Below are 17,630 nucleotides of genomic sequence, written 5' to 3' on the forward strand. Positions count from 1 at the left end.
CTTAATTTGACAAAATATTTCTGCTTGGAAAACAGTGCAGAAGCTTTCGAGCTTAAATTTTCGGGGTGTTATTAATGTTCCATTTTCGTAGGCTACAAAAGCTGCCCCTACTTTGTTATCGATTAGACTGCCATCTGTGTAGATCTCCAATCCTGTGATGTGGTATTTTGTTTTAGTGTCTTCGTCAACTGTTCCTATGTGTTCTATATTTTCTAGATGTCTGTTGCCAGGATGTGGAAGTTGTGTGTAGTGTATTTTGTTTTCGTATGTTCTGTCTGTAGTTAAGTGTCGGGGAAGTATGTGGCTTGTTTTAACTTGGTATATTCCTGTAAGTTCTTGTATTTTTATATCTATTGGCGCTATTCCTGCCAGGGCTTGTGCTGACGTTAGCGATATTGTGCGATATCCCTTGCAAATTGATATTGCGAAAGGTCTTTGCGCGGAATTCAGTCTTTTTTGGATCGACTTTCTGTGAGTTGCTTTATTCCAGACCGATGCCGCGTAAGTTAAGGTTGGCTCCACAGCTCCATGATATATAATTTTTAAAACTTCAGGAGACGCCCCTCAAGTGGCTCTTGCTGTTTTTAAAAAGAATTTTCCCATTTGAGCTGCTTTCTTACATATGTAGTCGACGTGTTTCGCCCAATTGATGTGCCTGTCTAGTATTATGCCAAGAATTTTAAAGGAATCGACCAACTCTTTCGGTTTTCCTTTCCACTGGATTTCTGGTGTTCGTATTTTCCTTTTGTTGATAAACATTATATTTGTCTTATTATCTGAGAAGGTTAGTTTTACGTCTTCACCCCATGAGTTTACTTTTTGAAGCACGCTATTGGTTTTTAATTCCAGTTCGTCGGTGTCTTTTGCTGCTATCAATATTAACACATCGTCAGCAAAGGCTTGTATGTGTGTATTGTGGGGTAAGAGTATTGTTAATAGACTGTCTAAGGCGATATTCCATAGTGTTGGGCCACAAGTTGAGCCTTGGATGCAACCTTGGGTTTGGTCTTGTTTTATTTCTTCGTCTGCATACTTTAGTTTTACTTCCCTATCTTGTAGATAACTGCAAAACAGTTTGTACAAGTTAGGCGGTGTTGACTTGATTGCAAGGGCGTTTTTTATGTGTGGCCACCATGCGTTATCAAATGCACCTTGAATGTCTAGGGAAATTGCTATGAGTGATTCTTTCAATTCGAGATGCGTTGAGATTATGTGTACGGCTTTGTTTAGTGCGTGTTCTGTTGATGTTTGAGGCGTAAAGCCAAACTGTTTAGTGCTCAATTTGTTGTTTTTTGTAAGATGCCAGTGCACTCTCTGAATTGCTAGTTTTTCTAGCACTTTTCCGAAAACGGGAAGGAGGCCGATAGGCCTGTACGATTTTGTGTCCATAGCATCTTTCCCAGGCTTAGGAACGGCCTTAATGATCGCTATTTTCCAGGATTTCGGGAAGTGAACGAGTGTCAGACATTTATTGTATAGTAGTAGAATTTCTTCAGGGAAGTTTTTTGCGAAATTTTGGCAGATATCTAATGTGAGGTTGTCGTGTCCAGGTGCCTTTTTTGGAGTCATATTCTGTAAGGCGGATAGAATCTCAGTAAGTGTGAATTGGATATCATCCTCTCCGGCCGGAATATGGTTGTCTGATGTGTATCTGATGTAGTGTTGAATCGGTGTATCTGTTGTTGGATCATCGTATGGAAAGAATTTTTCCATTAGGGCTTTTGCAGAGTCTTTTGCGGATGAGTGCTTTACTCCCTCTGTAGTAAGTGTCGATTGAATATTGCTGGCATTAGTTTTTTTTGTTATTTTGTATAGCGAAGACCATGCTGTCATTGGCGTCTGAGATTCATAAAATAATTTAGCGCTTTTAATTTTTGCTTCCTCAATGGCTGTTTTGTATGCTTCTCTTTTGTCGATATAGTCAGTGAGCTTTTGTGGTCGCATGATGTCACTTGAGTTCTGTAATTTCCGTTTTGATCTGAGAGTTATTCTTTTCATTTTTGTTAATTCAGCGTTCCACCAGATTGGATTTTTCCTGATATTATGTTGCGTTTTTGTGGGAGTATTTTATGGCATGCGATAGAGATTGCCGAGGTGACCGTTTCCACTGCAGTGTCGAGTTCAGGAGTTGTATGTATGTTTTCAAGGAACTGTTTATCTATGTTAAACTCGGCCATGTTTTCCCTTGTCAATTCATTTATTTTTCTCCAGTCGGTTTTTTCATTTGTTATAAAAATGCGTGTTGAGTCGGTCATGGGTGAGAGTACGCTAATTGTATTATTCCAAGTAAAGGTGGTTGGGTTGTGGTCTGAGATGGGGTTGTGTTGGTCTTCTACTGTCCAGTTAGCAATTTTGTGTGTTGTGTTTGGTGGTTCATATTTGCATATAAACAATGTTTTGAAGAGGTTATGATTGTGGAGATATCGAAACAGAACCAACGTACAAGCATGCGAAGTAAGTAATTATTTATGTATATTTATTACAGTATTAAAAAAATTTTAGATATTCGAAATATACTTGTGTGGAATGATAACTCAATTTTATCAAAACTTATCCTCTTTTACCATTCATTCATGGACAGCCTGCGGTTGACAGCGTTTGAAAGGTTATAGGGAACAAGCGTCGAAATATGAAAACTCAATTTTATCAAAACTTATCCTCTTTTACCTTTCATTCATGGACAGCCTGCGGTTGACAGCGTTTGAAAGGTAATAGGGAACAAGCGTCGAAATATGAAAACTCAATTTTATCAAAACTTATCCTCTTTTACCTTTCATTCATGGACAGCCTTGAAAGGAAAATATATTTTGACAATAGCAAAATGAATTAGGTATGTACCTAGGTACCTACTTACTTACCTAAAGCATCATTTTTGATTTAAAATGAATTTATATTTTGAGAATACTGGATTTGTTAAGATAAAATATTACCTATATAAAAATAATTACAAGATAAAAAAGAACTTTATATATACAACGTTTTTAAATTCTGTTGAACCATATCAACTTGACTTGACTAGCTTAAACGATTTAAAAAAAATTGTAAGTACTTGACAATATGTCATAATGATTTCAATAGTAAGGCACGTATATATTAATAATTTAGTTGCTAGGACCCCAGACCCCTAGCAACCGATAATGGTGTCGAAATAACTTTTCATACAAAACAGAATTAACTGAAAATGAATTCAATTCTACTTAAAGGGCTAAAAGTATTAAAAGAATGCATTGGCATCGTGTTCTGATATATTCTAAAAGTTTCAAATGTCTAGCTAGTCGGGAAATTAGTTAAAAATCGATTGCAAGATTTGTACCGGACAAAGTATCACCGGACAAATAAGAATACAAGCTAAGAAAAACGTTGTAAAAACAACCGAACTGTTTATTTAAAAACACATTTAATAGGTATTAAACTATCACATAGGTACATATGGAAATTTAATAGTTTGTATGTTTTTTATGCACCGTTAAGCTAGTTTTATTTACACATGAAAAAGAACATCCATTACATAGAACTCCATTTCATCAAAACTGTCGCTTATTCCTTTAAGCCTTTCATACGTCGACGGCGTGTGAAAGGCTATCGGGAATAACCGACAAAATACAAAATGTTCAAAAGTTAAGAATTTTGGAAAAAAAATCATTCTAAATCACCCAATGGTTCGATTTTTAAAATTTGCACTTTTATAAGGTCCTGAAGATTGTGTCTAAGTGGTGGTGTTCATACTTTTTAAAAATATGACTCAATTTAAGAATTAGTGTCGCTTATGCAATTCGGTCACAAAAATAGAATCAGAAAAAGGGGTCTAACTGAAAATTATAATAGCCGTACTGAGAAGTAAGAAGCAGATATTACGTTTCATATGTAGGTAAGTTTACACATAATTATATGTGTGTGATAGTTTATTTGTAAGTATATTATTACTTATATATTTTAATATCAAATGATGAAGTTTTTTTTACTAATAGCTTTAATTATGGATCTCTGTGTCTAATGGCAGTGGCGAGGAGTGGAGGTAGGCTGTTGAGATGCAACATAAATAGTGCGCACTATACTTTTTGTCAGTCATAATTATTTGTTTTCATTGAACTAAGAATACAGGCAGATGGTGCTGTTAGTTTTTTAAATTCAATTAAGCCCTGCCTTCTCCAAACCATTATAGTTCAGGTGTGCTATGCGCGACCCGACGAAAATGGTGCACTCGTTTACAGTCGTATTTATTTATTTTCGTTGAATTAAGAATACATCCTATTAATACTTTGGACGCTGAAGACGCACCTGGCGCGTAATGACCAGGCGGCCGATCGATGTAATTAACGTGCATTTTAAAGGTGGTAATAAAAAATCATTAGAAAGACAGCAGCTAATAGTCGAATATTTTTTTAGTATTATATCGCTTAGATCAGTAGGATTTAATTGAATTTTAAAATCTTAGTTAAACTTAGTAAACATTGCAATTTAGAGTTCAATGAAAACTTATGTTATGTTTGACTGACAAAATTTAGTATGCACTATGTATACTCGATATGCACGACCTACGTCCACCCTTCGTCACTGAAAAGAAGACGGATATAGTTTTGGCATTCTTATCGTCATGATCGATTGATGAAATTGAGTTTTCATATTTCGACGCTTGTTCCCTATTACCTTTCAAACGCTGTCAACCGCAGGCTGTCCATGAATGAAAGGTAAAAGAGGATACGTTTTGATAAAATTGAGTTTTCATATTTTGACGCTTGTTCCCTATTACCTTTCAAACGCTGTCAACCGCAGGCTGTTCATGAATGAAAGGTAAAAGAGGATAAGTTTTGATAAAATTGAGATTTCATATTTCGACGCTTGTTCCCTATTACTTTTCAAACGCTGTCAACCGCAGGCTGTCATATTTGCATATAAACAATGTTTTGAAGAGGTAATGATTGTGGAGATGTCGAAACAGAACCAACGTACAAGCATGCGAAGTAAGTTATTATTTATGTATATTTATAACAGTATTAAAAAAATTTTAGATATGCGAAATATACTTGTGTGGAATGATAACTCAATTTTATCAAAACTTATTCTCTTTTACCTTTCATTCATGGACAGCCTGCGGTTGACAGCGTTTGAAAGGTAATAGGGAACAAGCGTCGAAATATGAAAACTCAATTTTATCAAAACTTATCCTCTTTTACCTTTCATTCATGGACAGCCTGCGGTTGACAGCGTTTGAAAGGTAATAGGGAATAAGCGTCGAAATATGAAAACTCAATTTCATCAAAACTTATCCTCGTTTACCTTTCATTCATGGACAGCCTGCGGTTGACAGCGTTTGAAAGGTAATAGGGAACAAGCGTCGAAATATGAAAACTCAATTTTATCAAAACTTATCCTCTTTTACCTTTCATTCATGGACAGCCTTGAAAGGAAAATATATTTTGACAATAGCAAAATGAATTAGGTATGTACCTAGGTACCTACTTACTTACCTAAAGCATCATTTTTGATTTAAAATGAATTTATATTTTGAGAATACTGGATTTGTTAAGATAAAATATTACCTATATAAAAATAATTACAAGATAAAAAAAGAACTTTATATATACAACGTTTTTAAATTCTGTTGAACCTTATCAACTTGACTTGATTAGCTTAAACGATTTAAAAAAAATTGTAAGTACTTGACAATATGTCATAATGATTTCAATAGTAAGGCACGTATATATTAATAATTTAGTTGCTAGGACCCCAGACCCCCAGCAACCGATAATGGTGTCGAGATAACTTTTCATACAAAACAGAATTAACTGAAAATGAATTCAATTCTACTTAAAGGGCTAAAAGTATTAAAAGAATGCATTGGCATCGTGTTCTGATATATTATAAAAGTTTCAAATGTCTAGCTAGTCGGGAAATTAGTTAAAAATCGATTGCAAGATTTGTACCGGACAAAGCATCACCGGACAAATAAGAATACAAGCTAAGAAAAACGTTGTAAAAACAACCGAACTGTTTATTTAAAAACACATTTAATAGGTATTAAACTATCACATAGGTACATATGGAAATTTAATAGTTTGTATGTTTTTTATGCACCGTTAAGCTAGTTTTATTTACACATGAAAAAGAACATCCATTACATAGAACTCCATTTCATCAAAACTGTCGCTTATTCCTTTAAGCCTTTCATACGTCGACGGCGTGTGAAAGGCTATCGGGAATAACCGACAAAATACAAAATGTTCAAAAGTTAAGAATTTTGGAAAAAAAATCATTCTAAATCACCCAATGGTTCGATTTTTAAAATTTGCACTTTTATAAGGTCCTGAAGATTGTGTCTAAGTGGTGGTGTTCATACTTTTTAAAAATATGACTCAATTTAAGAATTAGTGTCGCTTATGCAATTCGGTCACAAAAATAGAATCAGAAAAAGGGGTCTAACTAAAAATTATAAAAGCCGTACTGAGAAGTAAGAAGCAGATATTACGTTTCATATGTAGGTAAGTTTACACATAATTATATGTGTGTGATAGTTTATTTGTAAGTATATTATTACTTATATATTTTAATATCAAATGATGAAGTTTTTTTTACTAATAGCTTTAATTATGGATCTCTGTGTCTAATGGCAGTGGCGAGGAGTGGAGGTAGGCTGTTGAGATGCAACATAAATAGTGCGCACTATACTTTTTGTCAGTCATAATTATTTGTTTTCATTGAACTAAGAATACAGGCAGATGGTGCTGTTAGTTTTTAAAATTCAATTCAGCCCTGCCTTCTCCAAACCATTATAGTTCAGGTGTGCTATGCGCGACCCGACGAAAATGGTGCACTCGTTTACAGTCGTATTTATTTATTTTCGTTGAATTAAGAATACATCCTATTAATACTTTGGACGCTGAAGACGCACCTGGCGCGTAATGACCAGGCGGCCGATCGATGTGATTAACGTGCATTTTAAAGGTGGTAATAAAAAATCATTAGAAAGACAGCAGCTAATAGTCGAATATTTTTTTAGTATTATATCGCTTAGATCAGTAGGATTTAATTGAATTTTAAAATCTTAGTTAAACTTAGTAAACATTGCAATTTAGAGTTCAATGAAAACTTATGTAATGTTTGACTGACAAAATTGAGTATGCACTATGTTTACTCGATATGCACGACCTACGTCCACCCTTCGTCACTGAAAAGAAGACGGATATAGTTTTGGCATTCTTATCGTCATGATCGATTGATGAAATTGAGTTTTCATATTTCGACGCTTGTTCCCTATTACCTTTCAAACGCTGTCAACCGCAGGCTGTCCATGAATGAAAGGTAAAAGAGGATAAGTTTTGATAAAATTGAGTTTTCATATTTTGACGCTTGTTCCCTATTACCTTTCAAACGCTGTCAACCGCAGGCTGTTCATGAAAGAAAGGTAAAAGAGGATAAGTTTTGATAAAATTGAGATTTCATATTTCGACGCTTGTTCCCTATTACTTTTCAAACGCTGTCAACCGCAGGCTGTCATATTTGCATATAAACAATGTTTTGAAGAGGTAATGATTGTGGAGATGTCGAAACAGAACCAACGTACAAGCATGCGAAGTAAGTTATTATTTATGTATATTTATAACAGTATTAAAAAAAATTTAGATATGCGAAATATACTTGTGTGGAATGATAACTCAATTTTATCAAAACTTATTCTCTTTTACCTTTCATTCATGGACAGCCTGCGGTTGACAGCGTTTGAAAGGTAATAGGGAACAAGCGTCGAAATATGAAAACTCAATTTTATCAAAACTTATCCTCTTTTACCTTTCATTCATGGACAGCCTGCGGTTGACAGCGTTTGAAAGGTAATAGGGAATAAGCGTCGAAATATGAAAACTCAATTTCATCAAAACTTATCCTCGTTTACCTTTCATTCATGGACAGCCTGCGGTTGACAGCGTTTGAAAGGTAATAGGGAACAAGCGTCGAAATATGAAAACTCAATTTTATCAAAACTTATCCTCTTTTACCTTTCATTCATGGACAGCCTTGAAAGGAAAATATATTTTGACAATAGCAAAATGAATTAGGTATGTACTTAGGTACCTACTTACTTACCTAAAGCATCATTTTTGATTTAAAATGAATTTATATTTTGAGAATACTGGATTTGTTAAGATAAAATATTACCTATATAAAAATAATTACAAGATAAAAAAGAACTTTATATATACAACGTTTTTAAATTCTGTTGAACCATATCAACTTGACTTGACTAGCTTAAACGATTTAAAAAAAATTGTAAGTACTTGACAATATGTCATAATGATTTCAATAGTAAGGCACGTATATATTAATAATTTAGTTGCTAGGACCCCAGACCCCTAGCAACCGATAATGGTGTCGAAATAACTTTTCATACAAAACAGAATTAACTGAAAATGAATTCAATTCTACTTAAAGGGCTAAAAGTATTAAAAGAATGCATTGGCATCGTGTTCTGATATATTATAAAAGTTTCAAATGTCAAGCTAGTCGGGAAATTAGTTAAAAATCGATTGCAAGATTTGTACCGGACAAAGCATCACCGGACAAATAAGAATACAAGCTAAGAAAAACGTTGTAAAAACAACCGAACTGTTTATTTAAAAACACATTTAATAGGTATTAAACTATCACATAGGTACATATGGAAATTTAATAGTTTGTATGTTTTTTATGCACCGTTAAGCTAGTTTTATTTACACATGAAAAAAACATCCATTACATAGAACTCCATTTCATCAAAACTGTCGCTTATTCCTTTAAGCCTTTCATACGTCGACGGCGTGTGAAAGGCTATCGGGAATAACCGACAAAATACAAAATGTTCAAAAGTTAAGAATTTTGGAAAAAAAATCATTCTAAATCACCCAATGGTTCGATTTTTAAAATTTGCACTTTTATAAGGTCCGGAAGATTGTGTCTAAGTGGTGGTGTTCATACTTTTTAAAAATATGACTCAATTTAAGAATTAGTGTCGCTTATGCAATTCGGTCACAAAAATAGAATCAGAAAAAGGGGTCTAACTGAAAATTATAATAGCCGTACTGAGAAGTAAGAAGCAGATATTACGTTTCATATGTAGGTAAGTTTACACATAATTATATGTGTGTGATAGTTTATTTGTAAGTATATTATTACTTATATATTTTAATATCAAATGATGAAGTTTTTTTTACTAATAGCTTTAATTATGGATCTCTGTGTCTAATGGCAGTGGCGAGGAGTGGAGGTAGGCTGTTGAGATGCAACATAAATAGTGCGCACTATACTTTTTGTCAGTCATAATTATTTGTTTTCATTGAACTAAGAATACAGGCAGATGGTGCTGTTAGTTTTTAAAATTCAATTAAGCCCTGCCTTCTCCAAACCATTATAGTTCAGGTGTGCTATGCGCGACCCGACGAAAATGGTGCACTCGTTTACAGTCGTATTTATTTATTTTCGTTGAATTAAGAATACATCCTATTAATACTTTGGACGCTGAAGACGCACCTGGCGCGTAATGACCAGGCGGCCGATCGATGTGATTAACGTGCATTTTAAAGGTGGTAATAAAAAATCATTAGAAAGACAGCAGCTAATAGTCGAATATTTTTTTAGTATTATATCGCTTAGATCAGTAGGATTTAATTGAATTTTAAAATCTTAGTTAAACTTAGTAAACATTGCAATTTAGAGTTCAATGAAAACTTATGTTATGTTTGACTGACAAAATTTAGTATGCACTATGTATACTCGATATGCACGACCTACGTCCACCCTTCGTCACTGAAAAGAAGACGGATATAGTTTTGGCATTCTTATCGTCATGATCGATTGATGAAATTGAGTTTTCATATTTCGACGCTTGTTCCCTATTACCTTTCAAACGCTGTCAACCGCAGGCTGTCCATGAATGAAAGGTAAAAGAGGATAAGTTTTGATAAAATTGAGTTTTCATATTTTGACGCTTGTTCCCTATTACCTTTCAAACGCTGTCAACCGCAGGCTGTTCATGAATGAAAGGTAAAAGAGGATAAGTTTTGATAAAATTGAGATTTCATATTTCGACGCTTGTTCCCTATTACTTTTCAAACGCTGTCAACCGCAGGCTGTCATATTTGCATATAAACAATGTTTTGAAGAGGTAATGATTGTGGAGATGTCGAAACAGAACCAACGTACAAGCATGCGAAGTAAGTTATTATTTATGTATATTTATAACAGTATTAAAAAAAATTTAGATATGCGAAATATACTTGTGTGGAATGATAACTCAATTTTATCAAAACTTATTCTCTTTTACCTTTCATTCATGGACAGCCTGCGGTTGATAGCGTTTGAAAGGTAATAGGGAACAAGCGTCGAAATATGAAAACTCAATTTTATCAAAACTTATCCTCTTTTACCTTTCATTCATGGACAGCCTGCGGTTGACAGCGTTTGAAAGGTAATAGGGAATAAGCGTCGAAATATGAAAACTCAATTTCATCAAAACTTATCATCGTTTACCTTTCATTCATGGACAGCCTGCGGTTGACAGCGTTTGAAAGGTAATAGGGAACAAGCGTCGAAATATGAAAACTCAATTTTATCAAAACTTATCCTCTTTTACCTTTCATTCATGGACAGCCTTGAAAGGAAAATATATTTTGACAATAGCAAAATGAATTAGGTATGTACCTAGGTACCTACTTACTTACCTAAAGCATCATTTTTGATTTAAAATGAATTTATATTTTGAGAATACTGGATTTGTTAAGATAAAATATTACCTATATAAAAATAATTACAAGATAAAAAAAGAACTTTATATATACAACGTTTTTAAATTCTGTTGAACCATATCAACTTGACTTGACTAGCTTAAACGATTTAAAAAAAATTGTAAGTACTTGACAATATGTCATAATGATTTCAATAGTAAGGCACGTATATATTAATAATTTAGTTGCTAGGACCCCAGACCCCCAGCAACCGATAATGGTGTCGAGATAACTTTTCATACAAAACAGAATTAACTGAAAATGAATTTAATTCTACTTAAAGGGCTAAAAGTATTAAAAGAATGCATTGGCATCGTGTTCTGATATATTATAAAAGTTTCAAATGTCTAGCTAGTCGGGAAATTAGTTAAAAATCGATTGCAAGATTTGTACCGGACAAAGCATCACCGGACAAATAAGAATACAAGCTAAGAAAAACGTTGTAAAAACAACCGAACTGTTTATTTAAAAACACATTTAATAGGTATTAAACTATCACATAGGTACATATGGAAATTTAATAGTTTGTATGTTTTTTATGCACCGTTAAGCTAGTTTTATTTACACATGAAAAAGAACATCCATTACATAGAACTCCATTTCATCAAAACTGTCGCTTATTCCTTTAAGCCTTTCATACGTCGACGGCGTGTGAAAGGCTATCGGGAATAACCGACAAAATACAAAATGTTCAAAAGTTAAGAATTTTGGAAAAAAAATCATTCTAAATCACCCAATGGTTCGATTTTTAAAATTTACACTTTTATAAGGTCCTGAAGATTGTGTCTAAGTGGTGGTGTTCATACTTTTTAAAAATATGACTCAATTTAAGAATTAGTGTCGCTTATGCAATTCGGTCACAAAAATAGAATCAGAAAAAGGGGTCTAACTAAAAATTATAATCGCCGTACTGAGAAGTAAGAAGCAGATATTACGTTTCATATGTAGGTAAGTTTACACATAATTATATGTGTGTGATAGTTTATTTGTAAGTATATTATTACTTATATATTTTAATATCAAATGATGAAGTTTTTTTTACTAATAGCTTTAATTATGGATCTCTGTGTCTAATGGCAGTGGCGAGGAGTGGAGGTAGGCTGTTGAGATGCAACATAAATAGTGCGCACTATACTTTTTGTCAGTCATAATTATTTGTTTTCATTGAACTAAGAATACAGGCAGATGGTGCTGTTAGTTTTTAAAATTCAATTAAGCCCTGCCTTCTCCAAACCATTATAGTTCAGGTGTGCTATGCGCGACCCGACGAAAATGGTGCACTCGTTTACAGTCGTATTTATTTATTTTCGTTGAATTAAGAATACATCCTATTAATACTTTGGACGCTGAAGACGCACCTGGCGCGTAATGACCAGGCGGCCGATCGATGTAATTAACGTGCATTTTAAAGGTGGTAATAAAAAATCATTAGAAAGACAGCAGCTAATAGTCGAATATGTTTTAAGTATTATATCGCTTAGATCAGTAGGATTTAATTGAATTTTAAAATCTTAGTTAAACTTAGTAAACATAGCAATTTAGAGTTCAATGAAAACTTATGTTATGTTTGACTGACAAAATTTAGTATGCACTATGTATACTCGATATGCACGACCTACGTCCACCCTTCGTCACTGAAAAGAAGACGGATATAGTTTTGGCATTCTTATCGTCATGATCGATTGATGAAATTGAGTTTTCATATTTCGACGCTTGTTCCCTATTACCTTTCAAACGCTGTCAACCGCAGGCTGTCCATGAATGAAAGGTAAAAGAGGATAAGTTTTGATAAAATTGAGTTTTCATATTTTGACGCTTGTTCCCTATTACCTTTCAAACGCTGTCAACCGCAGGCTGTTCATGAATGAAAGGTAAAAGAGGATAAGTTTTGATAACATTGAGATTTCATATTTCGACGCTTGTTCCCTATTACTTTTCAAACGCTGTCAACCGCAGGCTGTCATATTTGCATATAAACAATGTTTTGAAGAGGTAATGATTGTGGAGATGTCGAAACATAACCAACGTACAAGCATGCGAAGTAAGTTATTATTTATGTATATTTATAACAGTATTAAAAAAAATTTAGATATGCGAAATATACTTGTGTGGAATGATAACTCAATTTTATCAAAACTTATTCTCTTTTACCTTTCATTCATGGACAGCCTGCGGTTGATAGCGTTTGAAAGGTAATAGGGAACAAGCGTCGAAATATGAAAACTCAATTTTATCAAAACTTATCCTCTTTTACCTTTCATTCATGGACAGCCTGCGGTTGACAGCGTTTGAAAGGTAATAGGGAATAAGCGTCGAAATATGAAAACTCAATTTCATCAAAACTTATCCTCGTTTACCTTTCATTCATGGACAGCCTGCGGTTGACAGCGTTTGAAAGGTAATAGGGAACAAGCGTCGAAATATGAAAACTCAATTTTATCAAAACTTATCCTCTTTTACCTTTCATTCATGGACAGCCTTGAAAGGAAAATATATTTTGACAATAGCAAAATGAATTAGGTATGTACCTAGGTACCTACTTACTTACCTAAAGCATCATTTTTGATTTAAAATGAATTTATATTTTGAGAATACTGGATTTGTTAAGATAAAATATTACCTATATAAAAATAATTACAAGATAAAAAAAGAACTTTATATATACAACGTTTTTAAATTCTGTTGAACCTTATCAACTTGACTTGATTAGCTTAAACGATTTAAAAAAAATTGTAAGTACTTGACAATATGTCATAATGATTTCAATAGTAAGGCACGTATATATTAATAATTTAGTTGCTAGGACCCCAGACCCCCAGCAACCGATAATGGTGTCGAGATAACTTTTCATACAAAACAGAATTAACTGAAAATGAATTCAATTCTACTTAAAGGGCTAAAAGTATTAAAAGAATGCATTGGCATCGTGTTCTGATATATTATAAAAGTTTCAAATGTCTAGCTAGTCGGGAAATTAGTTAAAAATCGATTGCAAGATTTGTACCGGACAAAGCATCACCGGACAAATAAGAATACAAGCTAAGAAAAACGTTGTAAAAACAACCGAACTGTTTATTTAAAAACACATTTAATAGGTATTAAACTATCACATAGGTACATATGGAAATTTAATAGTTTGTATGTTTTTTATGCACCGTTAAGCTAGTTTTATTTACACATGAAAAAGAACATCCATTACATAGAACTCCATTTCATCAAAACTGTCGCTTATTCCTTTAAGCCTTTCATACGTCGACGGCGTGTGAAAGGCTATCGGGAATAACCGACAAAATACAAAATGTTCAAAAGTTAAGAATTTTGGAAAAAAAATCATTCTAAATCACCCAATGGTTCGATTTTTAAAATTTGCACTTTTATAAGGTCCTGAAGATTGTGTCTAAGTGGTGGTGTTCATACTTTTTAAAAATATGACTCAATTTAAGAATTAGTGTCGCTTATGCAATTCGGTCACAAAAATAGAATCAGAAAAAGGGGTCTAACTAAAAATTATAAAAGCCGTACTGAGAAGTAAGAAGCAGATATTACGTTTCATATGTAGGTAAGTTTACACATAATTATATGTGTGTGATAGTTTATTTGTAAGTATATTATTACTTATATATTTTAATATCAAATGATGAAGTTTTTTTTACTAATAGCTTTAATTATGGATCTCTGTGTCTAATGGCAGTGGCGAGGAGTGGAGGTAGGCTGTTGAGATGCAACATAAATAGTGCGCACTATACTTTTTGTCAGTCATAATTATTTGTTTTCATTGAACTAAGAATACAGGCAGATGGTGCTGTTAGTTTTTAAAATTCAATTCAGCCCTGCCTTCTCCAAACCATTATAGTTCAGGTGTGCTATGCGCGACCCGACGAAAATGGTGCACTCGTTTACAGTCGTATTTATTTATTTTCGTTGAATTAAGAATACATCCTATTAATACTTTGGACGCTGAAGACGCACCTGGCGCGTAATGACCAGGCGGCCGATCGATGTGATTAACGTGCATTTTAAAGGTGGTAATAAAAAATCATTAGAAAGACAGCAGCTAATAGTCGAATATTTTTTTAGTATTATATCGCTTAGATCAGTAGGATTTAATTGAATTTTAAAATCTTAGTTAAACTTAGTAAACATTGCAATTTAGAGTTCAATGAAAACTTATGTAATGTTTGACTGACAAAATTGAGTATGCACTATGTTTACTCGATATGCACGACCTACGTCCACCCTTCGTCACTGAAAAGAAGACGGATATAGTTTTGGCATTCTTATCGTCATGATCGATTGATGAAATTGAGTTTTCATATTTCGACGCTTGTTCCCTATTACCTTTCAAACGCTGTCAACCGCAGGCTGTCCATGAATGAAAGGTAAAAGAGGATAAGTTTTGATAAAATTGAGTTTTCATATTTTGACGCTTGTTCCCTATTACCTTTCAAACGCTGTCAACCGCAGGCTGTTCATGAATGAAAGGTAAAAGAGGATAAGTTTTGATAAAATTGAGATTTCATATTTCGACGCTTGTTCCCTATTACTTTTCAAACACTGTCAACCGCAGGCTGTCATATTTGCATATAAACAATGTTTTAAAGAGGTAATGATTGTGGAGATGTCGAAACAGAACCAACGTACAAGCATGCGAAGTAAGTAATTATTTATGTATATTTATAACAGTATTAAAAAAATTTTAGATATGCGAAATATACTTGTGTGGAATGATAACTCAATTTTATCAAAACTTATTCTCTTTTACCTTTCATTCATGGACAGCCTGCGGTTGACAGCGTTTGAAAGGTAATAGGGAACAAGCGTCGAAATATGAAAACTCAATTTTATCAAAACTTATCCTCTTTTACCTTTCATTCATGGACAGCCTGCGGTTGACAGCGTTTGAAAGGTAATAGGGAATAAGCGTCGAAATATGAAAACTCAATTTCATCAAAACTTATCCTCGTTTACCTTTCATTTATGGACAGCCTGCGGTTGACAGCGTTTGAAAGGTAATAGGGAACATGCGTCGAAATATGAAAACTCAATTTTATCAAAACTTATCCTCTTTTACCTTTCATTCATGGACAGCCTTGAAAGGAAAATATATTTTGACAATAGCAAAATGAATTAGGTATGTACCTAGGTACCTACTCACTTACCTAAAGCATCATTTTTGATTTAAAATGAATTTATATTTTGAGAATACTGGATTTGTTAGGATAAAATATTACCTATATAAAAATAATTACAAGATAAAAAAGAACTTTATATATACAACGTTTTTAAATTCTGTTGAACCATATCAACTTGACTTGACTAGCTTAAACGATTTAAAAAAAATTGTAAGTACTTGACAATATGTCATAATGATTTCAATAGTAAGGCACGTTTATATTAATACTTTAGTTGCTAGGACCCCAGACCCCTAGCAACCGATAATGGTGTCGAAATAACTTTTCATACAAAACAGAATTAACTGAAAATGAATTCAATTCTACTTAAAGAGCTAAAAGTATTAAATGAATGCATTGGCATCGTGTTCTGATATATTCTAAAACTTTTAAATGTCTAGCTAGTCGGGAAATTAGTTAAAAATCGATTGCAAGATTTGTACCGGACAAATAAGAATACAAGCTAAGAAAAACGTTGTAAAAACAACCGAACTGTTTATTTGAAAACACATTTAATAGGTATTAAACTATTACATAGGTACATATGGAAATTTAATAGTTTGTATATTTTTTATGCACCGTTATTTAGTATCATATCGCTTAGATCAGTAGGATTTAATTGAATTTTAAAATTTTAGTTAAACTTAGTAAACATTGCAATTTAGAGTTCAATGAAAACTTATGTTATGTTTGACTGACAAAATTTAGTATGAACTATGTATACCCGATATGCACGACCTACGTCCACCCTTCGTCACTGAAAAGAAGACGGATATAGTTTTGGCATTCTTATCGTCTACAGAAATATAGTTCGCCGATTTATTGACTCTAAACAAATTTCCTTATTACGCCAAGCCATAGAACTTTTACTATTTCTGAGTTCCATGCGCCAAGCTCTCATTCATAAGGGCTGCGCAAGAGTATGCGTGTCGTTGACATTAAATCGGGGTTCTAGGATCATAAGGGCGAAATTACAAAATGGCTGTTTTGAGTTAAATATTGCATTGTCTTGCTAGAACGCAGTTCTATTATATGTACAAAGATGAAACTCGTACGTATAGCGGTTTGCCAGACATTACTCGGCGTATCTACAAATCAATATGGAATTTTAGTTTCATATAGGCGAACACCTTTTTACGCCTGTGTGACTGACATTAATGCCGATTGATTAAGGACAGTTCGGCGTAAGCGGCGTTTCGTCTTTATGACACCGACATAAAGTTTAGTTTATGGAAATTTCGTAATTTTTAGTTTGGCGTAAGATGTCAATTTGACTTAAGTAAACACTTGCTATCGGTTCTTTTTTTTTTTTTTTTTTTTTAATAATAACCATACCCTTGCTTTTTCGTACAAGGTGGTTGGGTGGGTTAGTTGCATTGATCTGGGGCTAATTAGGTGCCTCCATTTATATCTTTAATTTTCTTTATGGCCAGGATTAAATATTTTGTGTAGTGTTCTTGTGTTGTTCTATTGCTTAGTGCTTCGTGAGGCTTTTGGAGGTCAATTTCGTGATTATGTTGTCTACATCGAGTCCTGAGAGTCCATCGCTCCCTTTCTAGTATAGGGCAGTCGTTGATGACATGCCACACAGTTTGAGATGTGTTGCCGTCACATGGACAACAGTCGTCATCCCTCAATTTAAATCTTTTTAGATAAGCTCGCACCGATCCGTGGCCTGTTAGTATCTGTGTGAGTTCGTGTGATATTT

Source organism: Rhyacophila brunnea, unplaced genomic scaffold (genome assembly GCF_057557595.1).
Source record: "Rhyacophila brunnea isolate RB1 unplaced genomic scaffold, BYU_Rbru_1.0 scaffold_24, whole genome shotgun sequence".
NCBI lineage: Eukaryota > Metazoa > Arthropoda > Insecta > Trichoptera > Rhyacophilidae > Rhyacophila > Rhyacophila brunnea.